The 19,599-nt window shown below is 35.4% G+C and overlaps 1 long non-coding RNA gene across 1 annotated transcript; it reads right to left on the bottom strand.

Annotated features, from left to right (window-relative positions):
* Positions 1 to 16,082: 16,082 nt before the first annotated feature.
* On the bottom strand, positions 16,083 to 19,001 carry LOC125580872. Its single transcript, XR_007318608.1, has 2 exons — positions 16,687 to 19,001; positions 16,083 to 16,470 (listed from the first exon to the last, which is right to left on the bottom strand). It is a non-coding gene; the product is annotated as an uncharacterized LOC125580872 (long non-coding RNA).
* Positions 19,002 to 19,599: the final 598 nt, after the last annotated feature.

Here is a 19,599-nt window from a genome sequence, read left to right as displayed (position 1 = left end):
ATCAAACCTCGGAAGTGCTAGAGTTGGGGCAGAGCACAAAGATTGCTTCACTGACTCAAAAGAATCTTGAGCTTCTTCATTCTAGTGAAACGCGTCTTTCTTAGTTAATGCAGTTAAAGGGCGTGCTATGACTCCAAAGTCTTTCATATAACGCCGATAATAGCCTGCAAGTCCCAAGAATCCCCGCAAAGCTTTAAGGTTCTTTGGTTGCGGCCATTCTTTAACAGCTTGCACTTTCCATGGGACAGTAGACACTCCTGCAGCTTCAATAAAGTGCCCCAGATACTCCACTTTAGAAGTAGCAAACAGACACTTACTCCTCTTCGCATATAACTGATTCTGCTTCATCAACTCAAAAACAATTTGAAGATGTTGAAGATGTTCAGAGATGCTGGAGCTGTAGACGAGTATATCATCAAAGAATACCAGAACAAACTTCCTCAACTGATTTATAAAAACATGATTCATCAACCCTTGAAATGTTGCTGGTGCGTTCGTGAGGCCAAACGGCATTACCAAGTATTCATAATGACCATTGTGCGTGCGAAATGCTGTCTTATGGATATCTTCAGTTGCCATCCTGACCTGATGATATCCTGCCCGAAGATCGATCTTTGAATACACGCAAGACCCACCCAACTCGTCCATTAAGTCTTCTATCAAGGGAATTGGGAAGCAGTCTTTAATTGTCATACCATTAAGCTTCCTATAATCCACGCAAACACGCCATGTACCATCTTTCTTCTTGACCAAGACCACAGGAGAAGCATAAGGACTTGAACTTGGTTGGATAGTACCATCTGTAAGCATCTCCTTGACTGTTTTATCAATCTCATCTTTTTGATAAACAGCGTATCTGTAGGGTTTTTGATTCACTGGATTTGAGCCTTCCAACAACGTGATCTTATGATTAGGATTCACTCGAAAGGGTGGCAACGTCGATGGTTCCTGAAAAATACACTGATACTCTTCGATCAACTTCTCCACTTCATTGTTTCTTACTTCCTCCTCAACATTTAATTCAACAACATTTACACTCCATTGCTCTTTCTCAGATTCTTCATAAGCATAAACCATATGGAGTTGTATATCTTTCTCTTTCAACTGCTCCAAACGCTTCGACTTAACTTCACGAACAGATCCATTTTGAATTCCATGCAACATGATCTTGCCTGAACCCCCACGGAACTGCATAGTCAACTCCTGAAAATCCCATGTGATAGGACCGAGTTCTCGGAGCCACTGCACTCCCAATACAATGTCATGACATCCCAAGGCTTTCACCATAAAATCAGCTTGAAAGTGATTCCCTTGAAATTGCCATTTAAATTTCTCAATCTTCCCAAAAATCTCCACCATGCTGCCATCTGCCACTGACACTCTTGTTTTACCAGTAGGCAATAAACGACAGCCTAACAGCTCAGCCACCTTCTTATCCATGAAATTATGTGTTGAACCGGAGTCAATCAACACATACAAATGTTTCTTGCCATGTAATCCCTTAACCCTCATAGTATTATAATCCGAAACTCCAGCTACTGCACTGATAGAAATCTGAGCGATGTCACCTACTTCAGTCTGTTCCTCAGCCCCTGTTTCTGCATCTTCAGTCTGTTCCTCAGCCCCTGTTTCTGCATCCTTCCAATCCTCTTCATCCTCCTCTCCATCTAAAGAAAACTGTTGTGTTTTCTTGTGTTTCAAGTAATGCTCAAGAGTGTATTTCTCATCACAGTAATAGCATAACCCCTTTGCTCTTCTCTCACTCATCTCAGCCTGTGACAAAAATGGTTTCATTTTACCACCCCACTCCTTCTTCTGAGTCTCCTCTTTCTTCATCGTGATCAACCCTCTCGGCGTGTTACTAGGAAACTGTGATTTCTGCATACTCCAGTTACTCTTCACTTCTTTCTTAGGATGCGCTGCTTCATACAGTCTTCCCAGTACTAAGCATTGTCTCGTTGATCGAGGATGGAACATGCGTACATGCATCTGAGTATCCAAATGAAGACCGGCTAAGTAAGCGCATGTTTGATTCTCCTTTGATAGCTTGAGCCTCGTTCGGATGAGCTCAAACTTAGCATTGTAATCCGCAATACCATCAGTTTCCCTCAACTCTTTCAACTCCGCCATTGGATCGTCAAAAATCTCCTCAAATCTTTCTTTGAGCCTGATCTTATACCCTCTCCAACTTCTCAATATCAATGCATCATCATCTTCTTGCATCAACGCTTGATGCCATGTTGATGCTTCACCAATAAAATGCATCGATGCAATCCCAACCTTCGCTTCCTCCGGTGTATTATCAATCAAAAAGAACTGCTCAGCTTTACCAAACCACTCCTTGATCTTGTTTCCATAAAAACGAGGGAAATCGATCTTCGTCAACCGAGTCATCCCCATAGGATTCGGACGGTGACCGTAAGGATGAAATCGATGTATCTCGTTCTGATGGTTATCTCCACCGTTTGAGCCGTCGCGATTTTGAGCTTCTCCACTCGTCGAAGTATTCATCGGCATCGTATTACTCATCTGTTTGAACACATCGATCAACTCCCTCACATTCTCATCCAACTGTGCTGACTTCTCGTTCTGCAACGCGATCGCCTTCTCGATTGCTTCAAATCTGCTCGCATTCGCCGCCTCCAAATCGCATGATACCGATCCTTTCGCCAAAGCTTGAGATCGTGTTTCCGTCATCGCCGCCGTGTGTTTCTGCTTCAGATTTTGAGGAAAGATAGGCTCTGATACCACGTATAACGATAAACCAGTATCAACGTAACAATGATCGAATCAACGTTCCTAAAACGTGGACTCGTAGCTCAAAACGTAGAAGATTGCGGTTTAAGAAGAACCTTCTCCAATAATGAACTTAGTAACAAGAGAATTACAGATCAAAGATTCAAGATATACAACTTTTCTGAATGAATCTAATAACAAGTTTCTTCTCTGTATTTAAAGAACTCGACTGAACGAAAGTAACAGAATTGCTAATCTGTCGACACGTGCCCTTTAACGAACGTTATAATGGATCTTCAACAAACTCCCTTCCTCCACTCTTTATTAGCCACGTGTCACTTCTGTTACTCTGTTTATTCCGGTAACACTTGTCCTTGACTTCTTGTTGTCCACATTGGCTTTGCTTCTTTTCTTCTTCCTTCGTCTCTTGTGCTGCAAGTTTCCTTCTTCTTTTATTTTGCACTTCAAGCTTTCTTCTTTTTCTTCTTCTTCCATGTATCTTGTACTTATTTGTTCTTCTTTTCTAGAATTCAATCATGTGTTCAATCTCAACAAAACAACACCTTTCAATTATTTCAAGTCAAGAACGAGGTACAGAAAAATCAGAGATCCATTTTATTGATCAACAAATGCTAACGGGTTTTAATACGTCTTTATACCAGAAGAAAGGAAGAACAAAAACCGGTCTTTTTCATGTTCTTTTCGAACCTGTAGTATGGACAGCTGAAAGACAAAGATAGATAGACTATTATACAAAAGTCTCTTGCGTTATTATCATCATGATGTTTGGAGAAATAAATTCGATGGCTTTTAGAATGAAAAATGATATGAAAAGAGATAATAAACTCACCAAACTGATTCGATGCAGAGATGATAAGATTTCTTTTGTTTTGAATTCATGGGTTATATGGTTTTGGTTAAGTTAACTTGATTTTAGAAACACACTTTTGGTGAGTGTTGCTCTTTTGTATTGTAATGTTGAAATTTTGTTAAGTCTTGCAATCTGATCCTGGAACTTGTTTGCAGACATGAAGAACAAGTGGGAGAAGAACTATTGTATTTTCGGTTTTGGATTACTAGTGTTTTGCAATTATCTACTCTGTTGAATGGATTTTAGTTTCAGTTTTGAAATCTTTACAACTTTCATCTTTCGTTTAGTGTTAAGAAACCTTTAAGACTTGAATGTCTCGACGACAACAATTACCTCCTATGATCTAAAACTTTATTGAAATGATGATATAGGATTTTAAGCCCTATGTTGTTCTTGTGATTCTTATCAACCGAGTGCCAGAGAAAAGGACTTCTGTCAAGTAAGTGACATGGCCGGTGAATTAAGCTTTATTTGCCAGTGTTTTTCACCCTTTAGTGATAAGTTGTGACCAACAAGTTAACAAAATGTCTAAGAGCTTTAGAGATTTATCGAAAATACCTTAAATATTTCAAAGGATAAGTGTCAGGTAAACATTATTTTGGCAATGAAATTTATCAGACTATAGTATTTAAAAATCTTTCTTTTTCAAGTGTGATTTGACGTCCTAAACACAATACCTTGTTTGAACATAATTTTCACACTGAAACAATATTCTAAATCCGACCTAAATAAACGCGTACGTCTCCAAATTGAGACTTTAAATACAACATCTTCGAATGAAAATAAAATGATTTTTAATTTAACTAAATTATAAAAAATGAAAAAAACTGCTAGATTAGGCCTTCAAACCCGGATAGAGGCGTTATCTGAACATAAACCAACCACTAGGCTACTGAATCTTTCATGTTATCTTTGGTAAAAATCCCCAAATCAGTAGAACCAATCGATTTTTTTTTTCATATATGGAAACTAAATATTTTCAAATATTTTCTTTCCATATTTTTTTAAACTGATTATCATTATCCGTATAATACAATAAACATGTTTGAACTCGGTTTCTACATGTTTTTAGATTTATAGTAATGTGTAGATTCCGATTTCTACAAATTTTAGATTTATGGTAATGTGTAGATTCCGAATTCTACAGATTTTAGAACGATAGGTTAAACGCGGAATTTGTATTCTAAATATTTTTATATTACTATTATTTAATTAGATCACATATTCTGAACATAGTAGATACAATGAAAAGATGGATTTTATTTTCTACTTAGTTGAATGTCAATTCTACTTTATGTAGAACAAAATCTAAACTATTAAAACAGGAGTACAAATTTAAAATAACCCTGATTTTTTCTAAAGAATTACAAGTGAATGCCATTTCTTTTTTTTTACTCTTAACCATAAATAATTTTAATAAATGAAATCACAAAATACATAATAAATATTGTTTCCATAAAAAATCGTATGTGCTACACCAGATTACCTAATATTTAGTTAATATAAAAGATTTGAATCTTGCATTTCCTAAACAAATATAAAACTTAATAGCAAAAATCTGTTACAAAGTTATGTTGTAGGATATGTTTTCCAAGATATTGTTTTTTTTTGGTCAATAGTACTTACTTTAATATTTTGGGGTGATTTTTTATGCATATGAAATCAACAAATAATTGTGATTAGTTATAAATTAAAGAAGCTAAGGTGAAAAACGCCATATACAAAGTTGGATCTTTAGTTTAGCCAAGTATTGTTTTTCTTTACAGAGTTTTCATATCACACCAAAAATTAGAAACATAATCAGATTGTTATAAAAAAATCAGAAATCATAAAAGCTTTACAAGAAAAGAAAATTCGTGAAATCAATTGAAAAACATAATTCATGTACGGAATGAAGAGATCACATTTATTTTTGACGCAATTCTAACCCATTTCACTCGATTGTATCGTGTTTTTATCATATTTGGCAAGAAATTTTATAACAAACTACACATTATTGGTTATCGACTACATCATTTTTTAACATGTCCAACAATATTGACACGACATCCAACCATTTTTATTGGTATTCTTAAAGTATGGTCCAATAATTATGTATGTAAAATAAGCCTAACATATTATTTTTACATTTATTTATTTTTCTTTATATTTGTAGAAGAAAATAAGTCTAGGTTAAATATTTGGATCTGAAAAACGAACCGAACTTTATTTGAAAGTAATACTAAACACAAAATAAAATTGATTAAGTACTAACACTACAAGAAAACAGCGGTATTCTGACGGACATTCCGACGGAAAATGAAATCCTCGGAATATCCCGAGGAATTTCCGAGGAAATTCCGAGGAAACACAAAATTTGGTTTCCTCGGAATATACCAACGGAATTCCGAGGAAATACTAATCCGTCGGAATATTCTTATGGAATACCAAGGAAAAACGTATTCCTCGGAAAAAACCGATGAATTCCAAGGATATATTATAGCCGTTAGAGAGCCGTTGGGGGATTTTAAAAATTTCGAGGAAATTCCGACGAACTAGCCGTTTCCGTCGGAATTCCGTCGGAATTTCTTCGGTCTGTCGGCAGGATTTCAACTATAAATACAAGCACCCCTCTTCCTCTTCATTCACTCCATATATTCATCCTCCCTCTTACTCTCTTTACACACGAATTTGATTTATAAAAAACATGTCTTATTAAAATTATTTTCGTTCTTGGATCGATCGACCTCATTTGGATCCGAACACGAGATTGCTTACGGAAGAATACCAACGAGGTATAACCGAATTCATGGGGTTAGTTCACCGACAACCGGAAGCAAAAAAAGGTATGTTAAGATGTCCTTGCTCTAATTGTAAAAATAGAAAGGTTATTAAAGAGTGGGATGTTTGGACTCATCTATATTTGAGTGGGTTTACACGAAGTTACAAAATTTGGTATCATCATGGGGAAACTGATTATGAACATGGTAGTACTAGCGAACCTCAGCCAGCGGTTATATTAGAAGAACCAATTAGAACAGATGTAGATTATGGTGTAGGTACTGAGCAGATGGTAAATGATCATTTTAGAGGGGAAGATTTACCCAATGCACAAGCTAGGAGATTTTATGATATGTTGGATGCTGGAAAGCAACCATTGTACGAAGGTTGCAGAGATGGTCATTCAGCTTTATCATCTGCTACAAGGTTGATGGGCATTAAAACAGATTATAATTTGGATGAAGACTGTGTGGATGCGATTGCTGATTTTGTAAAAGGTATTCTACCCGAGGATAATGTAGCTCCTGGTTCATACTACGAGGTTCAGAAACTCGTAGCTGGTCTTGGTTTATCGTATCAGGTAATAGATGTATGCAGCGACAACCGCATGATTTATAAAATGGATCTAAAAGTTTAATATCCAGAGAACCAGAACCGAATCCGATCCAAACTGAATTATTTTGGATTCCAAAAACATCTAAAACACAATTATATACTTAAATATATTAGTTTAAATTTCATATCTATTAGATATTCATTAATATGAAAGTATCTAAAATAACAAAATATGTTCAAAATACTGAAAACATAAATTTTCTCCATCTAAATATTTAAATTGAACTATTTTTATGTAAAATTTAAGTATTTAGTCTTAAATTATTCAAATTTTTATGTTTTATATTATTTTTATTTTTGGATTTTGAGGATTAAGTATATTTAGATTTTTGTTAAGAAATTACATAATTAAAATAGATACCCAAGCCCGAACCAAACCTAGAATGATTCGAACCAAATCTTATCCAAATTGAAACTAAAATTTGTAAATATCTGAATCATATTCAAGTTTCTAACTCTAAAAATTAAAATCTGAATAGACCTACTGAATCCGAACGAATATCTGAATGTTCATCCTTTGAAAAAGCTATGCGATAAATCTCTTACTACAGCGTAAAATAAATAATCTAATTAATTATTTCATTCCGCGCACGGCGCGGGTTATTACCTAGTAATACAATAAACATGTTTGAACTCGGTTTCTACATGTTTTTAGATTTATAGTAATGTGTAGATTCTGATTTCTACAAATTTTAGATTTATGGTAATGTGTAGATTCCGAATTCTACAGATTTTAGAACGATATGTTAAACGCGGAATTTGTATTCCAAATATTTTTATATTACTATTATTTAATTAGATCACATATTCTGAACATAGTAGATACAATGAAAAGATGGATTTTATTTTCTACTTCGTTGAATGTCAATTCTACTTTATGTAGAACAAAATCTAAACTATTAAAACAGGAGTACAAATTTAAAATAACCCTGATTTTTTTCTAAAGAATTACAAGTAAATGCCACTTTTTTTTTACTCTTAACCATTAATAAATGAAATCACAAAATACATAATAAATATTGTTTTCATAAAAAATCGTATGTGCTACACCAGATTACCTAATATTTAGCTAATATAAAAGATTTGAATCTTGCATTTCCTAAACAAATATAAAACTTAATAGCAAAAATCTGTTACACAGTTATGTTGTAGGATATGTTTTCCAAGTTATTGTTTTTTTGGTCAATAGTACTTACTTTAATATTTTGGGGTGATGTTTTACCTGATTTTTATACCATGAGTTGTTTGAAATGTATATTTTACTTTAATTAAAAATGTTAAAAATTTATCAAAAGTTTTAAAAGTGTGTCTATATTCCTTTCATTCAACCAAAGTAATAAACAGACGTGTCAACAACTTTCAAAAATTTTATTTTCAATCCTTTTATTTTCAAATCATATGGAATTTAGAAATGAAAGAAAATGGAGACATGACAAATACAAACCAATATTTAGAAAAAACATTATGATACATCTTTCTTCTATTGTTTGATATTTATGATATTTTATTTTCAAAAAAAATTAACTGAGTAATTTAAATATGTAAACATGGCGGGAGAAATTTGGAAGTAAATTTAGAGATCTTAGTCTCAGTAAAAGACAAAGGCATAGATATCCTAAAAGGGAAAAACTCTAACATGTTATTGATAAATAAACATCAAAGTTTTGTTTTTGAAGTTAACAAGAGGAGGACAAATCAGAAAAAATGAGATTGTACAACTAATATTCGACACCTATATGCAAAAATGAAAATAACATCCGCACAAGTGTGCGGGTCAAACTCTAGTATGAAATTATGTTTTAAACATTTTTTGAACTTATAAAAAGTACCACTAAGTTGATATAGATATTTCATCAGTAGTTACTAATTTTTAAAATTTCTTTTTTGTTTTTAAAAATATTTATTTTAATTATTATTAAAAATAATTAAAGGTATTAGAGGCAAAAATGATACAAAATATAAATTAACCTAATGGGACAATGTTATCATATTTTGGCCTAAAAAAACATTTTTCTCTTGTTTTTATAGCTTTCGATGTTTTCTATTTTTATTCTGTGTAATATTCTGATAAAAACTAATAAAATTTAGCAGGAAAAAAACAACTTGGTATCACAACTAGAGTTGTGCAATTCTCGTTTGTTTTTTCGTAAAAGAAACTACTACTCTCAGAATCTCTAAAGCTAACCTATTTCTTTAAAAACTGAAATTATATTATAATCAAGTAGGAATACATGGTGGAATGCATTTGAAGGATACAAAGCCAGCAAGAACTAAAGTCGATCAAGACACAAAACTATATAACGGTTTCTTTGTTTTATTTCTTTCTTTGCTTTCTTCTTAATAATGTTATGAGATCATCTTACATTGGATCTCTTTATATAGGACCCTCTTAGCTTATCCTATTACAAGTATATCTAGGAATCATATCATTATCCTAAACTTATAAGTTATTCTACTTATCTTTAATGAATAACTTATTTCCTAAGTAATCTTTCTTTGAAGCTTATCCAACATTCTCCATTCTAAGCTTCACATCATTTTCACTTAGATCTTGTACTTTGATCAGTTCCCTCATCTCCTTGAACTTGATCCTTGCTAGTGCCTTTGTTAGTATGTCTGCAGGTTGCTCTGCTCCCGGTACATGTTTCACATCAATGAGTTCTCTTTCAACATATTCTCTGATGAAGTGAAACCGCTTATGAATGTGTTTACTGCGTCGATGGAAGACTGGGTTCTTGGCCAGTGCTATAGCCTATTTGTTGTCCACACGAATCAGTGTTCTTTGAGCTCTTCTTCCTGTGATCTCACTTAGTAACTCTTGAAGCCAAATGGCCTGCTTAGCGGCTTCTGTCGCTGCCATGTATTCGGCTTCGCAAGAGGATAGTGCCACCACGTCTTGTTTCTGCGAGCACCAAGATATTGGTGTGTCACCGAGACAGAACAGATGTCCAGTAGTGCTTCTTCCATCATTTGGATCAGTGTTGTGGCTGCTATCGCTGTATCCTACAAATTCTTGAAATCCTCCATTCTTAAACTTCAAACCGAAGATAGTAGGTCAATAGACCCAAATCAGACATCTCAAACTTCTGAGACAATTGCAGTCTTGAATTCACTTATCTTTTGAGTTGTGTTGCCTATAACAAACAGATCATCAACATATATAGCCACTATAAGTAACTTGTCTCCTTCTCCCTTGCGATACACGGAGCTATCTTTAGTACACTTAACGAACTTTAAACCCTTTAGGATTTGATCCAGCTTTGTGTTCCATGCCCTAGGAGCTTGGCGCAGACCATATCGAGCTTTCTTAAGTTTGAACACTTTGTGTTCTTCTCCTTTCTTCTCAAATCCCTCTGGCTGAGTCACGTACACTTCTTCAACTAGCTCGCCGTGTAGGAAGGCTGTCTTAACATCTAGATGATGGATCTCCCATCTACACGCAGCAGCCAAGCCAATGAACAATCGAATTGTCTCTATTCGAGCCACTGGTGCAAAGACTTCATCGAAGTCAATTCCTTGTTCTTGAACGTAGCCCTTTGCCACAAGTCTTGATTTGAACTTGTTGATGCTTCTGTCTGCGTTACGTTTGATCTTAAAGATCGACTTGAGTCCAATCACCTTTACTCCGTGTTGCTTTTCGACTAAGATCCAAGTCTCATTCTTAACTATAGACTCGATCTCATCCAGTAAACACCACTTTCCACTTCTTGTTCTTAAGTGCCTCTTGTATACTCCCCGGTTCATCGTTTAAGGCAAGCAGTAGAACCTCACACTCAGCCTCAGCCTCAGCCAATAAGATATAATTTTCGAGATAGCCTGATTTCTTAACTTGTCTCGATGAACGTCTTACTTCTTGTACAGGTTCTTGTTCATTTGCTCCAGGTTCGATGACTACATCCTCTGTTTCTTCTGTTTTGTTAGGTTGAGCTATTGGTTCTGTTACTTCTTCTTCATTACTGGATCCGACAACAAAAGGACCGCTTCCATTGTCTTCTGTGTTTCCCCATGTCATATGGAACATACCAGGCTCAGTTTGGACTTGCTTACTTCCTCCATTCCAATTCCAACGAGCCTTTTCATTAAAGACCACATCTCTACTTACAATAATTCTCTTCGAAGTAGGATTGTACAGTCTATAATCCTTGGATCCTGGTTCATTTCCTAAGTGAACCGCAGCCTCTGATCTGTCATCGAGCTTTCTCAGCTTTCCTGAGTCTATCTTTGCATATGCCATACACCCGAAGACTCTAATGTGAGATAGCCTTGGATTCTTCCCTCTTATACATTCATAGGGAGTTTGATTCTTTAGAGCTCTTGTGGAAACTCTATTAGTCAAATACGTAGCGTGACGAACAGCCTCTCCCCAAAAATAGTTAGGCACACTCATTGCTTTTAGTATGCTTCGAGTCATCTTCATTAATGTGCGGTTTCTACGCTAAACCACACCATTCTGTTGCGGTGTATAAGGCGCTGTCAAGTGTCTTCTTATTCCATTGTTGTTGCAGTAGCTCTGAAACTCTTGTGAAGTAAACTCACCACCTCTGTCTGTACGCAATGTCACTATCTCCTTGTTGAAGTCCTTCTCAACAAGTTTCTTGAATGTTTTAAACTTATCAAACGCATCACTCTTATCTTTCAATAGTATAGACCACATGTATCTTGTGCAATCGTCAATGATGACAAATATGTACCTGTTGAGAGATAGAGTTGCTGGAGAGATAGGACCGCAGAGGTCTGCGTGTAAGAGCTCTAATGCCTGCTTTGCTCTAAACACCGTTGCTTTTGGGAAGGATTGTCGAGTTTGCTTGCCAACCAAGCAAGAATCACAGAGTCTAAGTTCTTCATTTATCTCCGGCAAGCCATAAACCATACCTTGAGTTGCCATAGCTCTTTTTGTCTTGAAGCTAACGTGGCCAAGTATGGCATGCCATCTCCATGGTTCCTCATCTATCTTAGCGTGTAGGCATGTTGCTCTTCCTACTTGTAGCTTCAACCTGTAGAGACGATTTGCGTATCTAAGTACCTTAACAAGTAATCTTCCTTCAGGATCTCTTAGAATTAAGTAGTTGTCTCTCATACGTACATCACAGCCTTGCTCGGTTGCTTGTCCTTAGCTTAGAATATTGCTCCTTAGCTCAGGAATAAAATAGATATCTGTTAAGAGTTTATGTTCTCCTGTCTTAGCTTCAAAGAGAATTGAAGCTTTCCCACTTATGTCAACGAATGATCCATCTCCAAACTTTACTTTCCCTTTGATGTTCTCGTTTATCTCAGAGAAGTAAGACCGTTCTCCAGTCATGTGGTTTGAGGCGCCATTATCCAGATACCACACACCGTCTTCTTTCTTGTCAGTTTCAAGCTTCTTAGGCATAACCTTTTCTTCGTTGAGAAACACTAACTCATGCATATATAATGATGCCTCCGCAACTTCAGTTTCTACTTTGTTAAGCTCTTCATCATCTTTCTTTTCGGTACACACTGATGCAAAGTGTCCCTTCTTCTTGCAGTTGTAGCAAACAATCTGAGAGTAGTCCCTTTTCTCTTTGCTTCTCTCACCATTGTTGCTCCTGCCGCGGCCTCTTCCTTTGTTACCTCGGCCACGACCTCTGTTCTGTCCTCTTCCTCTTCCTGAATTATCCGATCCTCTTTGATCATATGACTTCTCAGTGTTTGAGTACAGAAGACTTCCTTGTTTCTCAATAGGTTCAAAACCTTTTATTTGTTCTTCGTAAGCTTTGAGCCTTCCAATAATATCTTCAAAGCTAGTTGTATCCAAATCTAACAACTGTTCCAACGAGGCTGACATATGGATGAACTTTGGTGGTAGACTATTAAGAAACTTCTTCACAAGTTTAGGTCTCTCAATACTCTGTCCCAATGAGATTGCTTTAGACACAAGTTCCGATATCCTTCCCGAGAATGTGTCAATCGTATTTGAGTCATCCATCTTCAGACGATCAAATTCATTCATCAACATCTGGAGACGAGCTGATTTAACACGCTCTGCACCTAGGTTTCTTGATCGTATGGCTTCCCAAATCTCTTTAGAGGAACCTAAGTCTCCAACTTGCAAGATCAAGGTTTCAGGGATCGACTGAAACAGAAGAGATGTAGCTAGATCATTCTTTTCTTCCTCATCAGTTCCAGGCTCTATTGTTTCCCACACCTTGTGCACACGCAAAAGCACTTTCATCCTCATCGCCCACACAGTGTAATTCGATGTTGTCAACATCGGACACACCACAGCACCAGGTACGCCATCCTTTATCTTTACCAAAGCTTTTGAATCCGCCATTGTTCTGTATCTAAGAACCAGCGATCACTTTGATAACCACAAGCTCTGATACCAAATAAAGTCGATTAAGACACAAAACTATAAAACAGTTTCTTTGTTTTATTTCTTTCTTTGCTTTCTTATTAATAATGTTATGAGATCATCTTACATAGGATCTCTTTATACATGACCCTCTTAGCTTATCCTATTACAAGTATATCTAGGAATCTTATCATTATCCTAAACCTATAAGTTATTCTACTTATCTTTAGTGAATAACTTGTTTCCTAAGTAATCTTTCTTTGAAGCTTATCCAACAAGAACAAGTTTTTCTGGAATAAAGCTCTAAGAAAGGGAAGCCAAGAACAAACAACAACAAAGGGAAAATGAAACAAAACCTAACCAACATAAATCAGATCAGATAAACAAATAAACACCTTTAGATCAGTGTTTTTAAAAATGGAAGCCCCCGATGGTTGAACTGGTTACATAGCCGGGTTGGATCTAATAATTGGTTCGACAATGAAACGGTCACGTAGCCAGATTGGATCTTAGAGTTATTAAACTGATAAAAAAATATTAAAACTATCAAAAATCTATAATTATACATATAAACATAAAACTAGTTTATATTTATAATGTTTTATGTTTTAAATTCATTTATATTACTAACATTACTTTTAAATATATACACTAAAAATATATCAAACTAGATTATTGAACCAAATTTGACCTGGTCGCACCATATTGAACCGTGACCTAAAAATTATCCGGTTCAGCTTCTTGTCTGATTTTAAAGACACTGCTTAAGATCAGTGAAGACAATCGACGAGAAGGATTTGGTTGAGTGTAGTCCATAAGTCGAGCTTTATTGAGGTAGCACACACAAGCACTCATTATATTGCTCCAAACATCAAAGGAGCCACGAGCAGGACATGCATAAAACTATCCATGGAAGAAGTGGTGAGAACCTGATTTGACCAAACGACTTCCAACGACAATAGGATAGAAGAGTCGAAGCTCCAAATCCATTGAATTGAGCCGGAAAAACCATGCGGCAAGACGAAAGAACAGTCACGACTACAATCGACCCATTGCTACCAAATTCAAGGATACGCACTCCATCTGTAATCGGAAGCTTCACTATCCAAGGCGAGACTAGCCAAACCGCATACAAAACATAGAAGAAGAAACCAAAGCTTGAGCTGCAAAGGAGAACATGAAACCAGTGAGAGAGAGTTCAATCTCCAAAGACGGTGGATAATTTGACCACAACCAGGGAGCAAAAGGATCACCGTATGCAAGCATCCAAAGAACCAAAACCAACTCAAACTCTCAGATTTATCATTTAATCAAGATCTGAAACTGAAAAATTAGGTTTTAATAATAAAAATAGAACACATGAGAATTTTAAACAGAGACAAACCACCAACTGACACCAGACAGAAAACAGAGGCTGTAAGAAGAAACATGTATCCTCTAGATAGAAGTGAGAGACCTTAAAATGAGGTTTTTGTTTACCAAAAATATACAAAAATGATCAAAAAGTTTCACTGAAAAAAATAAACGGAGAATTGAAAAAATGAGACACTTTGAACTTTTGTTTGTCACAATAAGACTTCTCGTCCTATTGGAAATTCTGGACATGTTTTACCATTCTTTAATGGGAAAAATAGTAAATTGAATTTTAAAAATGTAAAAAAATATGAAAAGTGTTGGAAACATAAGTATGAAAATATATATGTTTAAACTTATAAAAGAAAATTGGAATCATATTTTATTTTATCTTCTACCTACAGTTAGAATACTCATTCTGGTAATCTACCTAGTTTATATGTCTGATTCTAAGTTTTAAACATAGATATATCAAGTGTATATACCGTAAACTACACTTTCTTGTATATTCTAGCAAAGATAGAATCGGTTACGTTATAATCAAGAAAGATGTCTTCGGTATACCTACAGCTTGATAACGATATATAGCCACAACTCAATGATATAGGTCAGTTATATTACGTGACATAACTCGTTCTGCCTTTTACATTATATGACGCCTAGAGGAAGAATACATTTCTCACCAATTATATGGTGTTCTGCTTAGGTAGTGTACATATTCTAGGCAAATCGTGAAAATATGGAAACTTCTTTAAAACTTCCTTATTCAGTTAAAGAAGTTTCCTAAATCTAAACTAAATCTACCCTAAATCTCTCAAAATATATTTGAGAATATTTTCTCCACGTTCTTCTCCTCCTCCTCCTCCCACGATCTTTTTCTCTTCGTTTGTGTTTCTCTCTTCTTCATCCACAAAGTCATCTCTTCTCTCTATCAATACAACATGGTTCTAATCTATGTTAAATCTGGTGAATGGGTGTCTAGTTGCAGTGAAGAGTGGAGTTTCGTGGTAGACACAACAAGGCGTGGTCCAATGGTAACATTAGAAACTACTACTCCATTGGAGAAGCTCAAAAGGATCGTGTGTGAGGACCATATCTTCTCTCTATCAATACAACATGGTCTTAATCTATGTTAAATCTGGTGTATGGATGTCAAGTTGCAGTGAACAATGGAGTTCATGGCAAAGAAAACCATGGTCCAATGGTAACATTTATTGAAGTTTTAATCGTTGTAACCAGAGAAACATGAAAACATTAACAGGTGAAACTTTGATAGAAAAAAATTTGTATTGCTGAGGTTTTACCTCTATTTGTATTTTCCAGTAACAAGATCAAGGACAAAAAATATAGATAAAATCTTAGAGGGAAGTTCAAAGTGTAACATTTATTGAAGTTTTAATCGTTGTAACCAAAGAAACATGAAAACATTAATAGGTGAAACTTTGATAGAAAAAAATTTGTATTGCTGAGGTTTTACCTCTATTTGTATTTTCCAGTAACAAGATCAAGGACTCTTCATAAACAGCCTCAAGCCATTAAAATCATTCGATAAAGAAATAATTACAGAGCATAATGAAACTGTTACAAGCTCTAAAACTTTTGATTTGAAACCAGAACGTTTATAAAATGATCCAGAATTTCATCATGAGCCATGAACCATGAGAATCTGAATGAAGGAAAATGAAAGAGAAACTAATAGCTTCACAACTCCAATTATTGTTGCTTGAACCTCATTTGGTTCCCTTGACCCTCTCAGTCCAGAGTAGTACTCGCTTGCTGCAATTTTGTGTCTTGCACTGAGGGCTATAGTATCACCCACCTGATACAGCACACGAAAGTCAATTTATCTTCCAAGACTAGTGAACAAATCTTTTATGTTGAAACTCTTATATTCGAGGTTGTAGACACTGAAAAATGAAACGGTGTACAGTTCTGTGCATAATCAACGATCAGAAAAGATGGTTTTCTTACATGCACTAATCCCACTACATAAACAAATCACTTAAGTCTACAAAGTTATCACCTTTACGCTTACCAAGAGGGGTGATATTTGACTTTGCCATTTAGAAATCTTCTCTCTACATGATCTCAGCTTCTCTTTCTCACAACCATATAAATAAACAAACCAATCAAAACTTATAAAAACACAAAATTAACAAGAAGTCAAAATCGAAAAGAACAATACTTCTTGAAACTGATATACAAGGAGGAAGACGAAAGAGAGAAAAGCGACAAAAAGAGAAACAAATCAAATCATAAAAATTAAGTTTTTAAAAATTAGGTTTTAAAATCAAATTAACACATACCCTATGTGAGGAATCGTAGGATTATGATGAAACAGTAACGAAGTGTAGAATTGAACCAACGAGAGAAGACAGTGAAGAGCGAAAACAAGGCTGAAGAAACAGAGAAGAAAACATAGAGATTTGAGAACAAAGAACAGAGATGAACACTTAACCATGTGAGGAAGAAGAAGAAGAACGCGAAGAGGAGAAGAGGATCCGTAGAGAAGAAATAGAAAGGAACAAAAAGAATTTAGGTTTAGCCGATGTATTCACCTTTTTCGGTTTTAGTTTTTTTTTTTTAACTTAACGAAATTGTATTAAAAACAAATAGGAATATGTTATATTTTAAATTAATTTAATTTTGGAAAATCTAAGGGCATAATGGTATTAACAGTAATTAAAATTCTAATAGAACAAAAAATCTAGATAAAATCTTAGAGGGACAAACCCAACTTCTAAGTGTCCCTTTTTTTCTAATTTTCCCAAAAATAAAAGACCTTGATACCTTACTTTATAGATATATATAAATAAAAAAAAAATATAAATAAATAGTAAAAAATCTTATAAAAAGTTTAACTCAATTTTTTTGGATTTTTGGATTTTTTCTTTTTTCAAAAAAAAAATTTCCTAAATTTTATTTCGAAAGCCCAAAATTCTGATTGAAACCAATTGTAAATTTTTATAATTTTAAATAATAATATTTTCTAAATCCTTAATCTCACTCCCAAAATCAAATCTCAAATCTAAACCTTAAATTTAGATTAACCAACGGAAATTGATGCTAGTGATACTTAATGACTGTTGTGACTTGTTCTTAGTGAATATGATATATTTTTATGTTAGATTAGACTTGATCTCTCTCAAACTAGTTCTTAGCATTCTTAGAGAACAATTAGAACTTTGGGTTATTTTCAGTTACATCGGCGATTTGAGTCCAACAAATGAGAAGAAAGATCTTTGCAAAAATAGTGAACTTTAAATAATGTTGAGGACAATGTACAGTTTACTAATTAAAACTTCGAAAATAGAGGTCTTGGACACCGGTTTATTCTGAGAAGTTTTATGGGCACCACTAAAACTTGACGCCATTGGATTGCTATGTTGTTTAAATAAAATGTGTAAGTTTGATTGTACTGATTTTGGGTTGAGTTTATTACACCTAAGGACACTTTTTGTCTTTCTTTTACAACGAGAATCACTTTCCACATGTGAGGCATTTTCTGGTGGGGTCTAGGCGTGTTTTTGAAAAATTTACCTTTATGGGCATTGACGAGTCGTGGACGACGAATTGTGGATGACAAGTTATGGACGAGGAATTATGGATCGACTTGTGAGCGACGAGTAATTTGTGGACATATGAATAAAAAAATGCAAATAATATGTATGATGCTGTACTTCCACTTTTACAAATTTGAAACTGTAAAGAAATTTGACATGATAACCGTTATATAGATTATACCCTTAACAACCATGTGGATGGTAATTTGTACGACAGTGATTTGTTTGAACATGTATCTATGTGGAAGATAATTTATGGACGGTAATTTGTGGAGAGTACAGTCTCACGAGATTACTGCTGTGGTGTTCGAATCACCACAATATGTTGATGCATCCCAGAACCAACCTGTTGGATGCTAGAATCAGGTGAAAATGCGTAATAACACAAACATCACCTAAGATTATATTGGTGGAGATTCACAACACCTTAAGTGGCACTTCATGCTCAGAAAACCATGACATGGTAGGTCCATGTGTGTAAAAGAAATATAATTTGATATTAAATTAGCACAACCGTTAGACACAATATTCTTCACACATGATTACAGAGAAAACTTCATGATTCTGCAGTTTTCAAGCATAAAGTTTGAAACTTTCTGTGTGAACAAACCTAACAATCGTATATGTGAGATGCCCATTTGTCAAATTGCATATACCACCACTAGAAAACTTCACCTGTGGATTGCAAAACAATAATGCACATGAACATAATATCTCTTCTTGGGTTTCATTAATAGAAAGAAAAAGGTAAACCTTAGAAAGAAGCCTCCCTTTCTCGATAACCACGACTCAGTTTTTACTCGACGGGGAGTGGCTTGACAAGCTTCAGATTGAAAGGTGACTGAGACGACTGTAGAGGATGGATTTGACCATCCCACAAGGCCCGAGGAATAGGAAGGCCTGGCCCGAATTAGGAAGAGCGACGGCTCGATCGGTCGGCTCGAGAATCAGGTCTCTTGGCTTGACTCTTGAGTACTTTTAGTTGATCATCATCGGCTGAAGTACGTTCGGTTCAGCGGCTGCTCGGACGCCTACGGGCTTCTCGGTCCAGCAGAGGAGGCCCACCAAGATGACGTAAATTAGGTCAAGGACGAGGCATCAGGACGTCTATATAAGGGAAAGGAGAGACAACGAGAAAAGGATCCGAAATGACTGACTAACACTTGGCGGCTAGATTAGGGTTTTCACCTTTGCTTCATCTCGCCGTTAGTTGTACTTTTCCGGTAGCTTACCGAGCCACGGGCTTCCTTTCTGTCGCGCTCTCTTCTTTTCCCTTGTAACCGACTGAACGTTTTTTTCTCCGACCATTAATAAGACGTCTTTGTTTAAACCCAAATCTTATTTATTACCGTTTCTCGATCAAACAGTTGGCGCCCACCGTGGGG

The sequence above is a fragment of the Brassica napus genome, chromosome C1 (assembly GCF_020379485.1).
Source record: "Brassica napus cultivar Da-Ae chromosome C1, Da-Ae, whole genome shotgun sequence".
In the NCBI taxonomy this organism is placed as follows: Eukaryota; Viridiplantae; Streptophyta; class Magnoliopsida; order Brassicales; family Brassicaceae; genus Brassica; species Brassica napus.
This window is presented reverse-complemented; position numbering and strand designations above follow the sequence as displayed.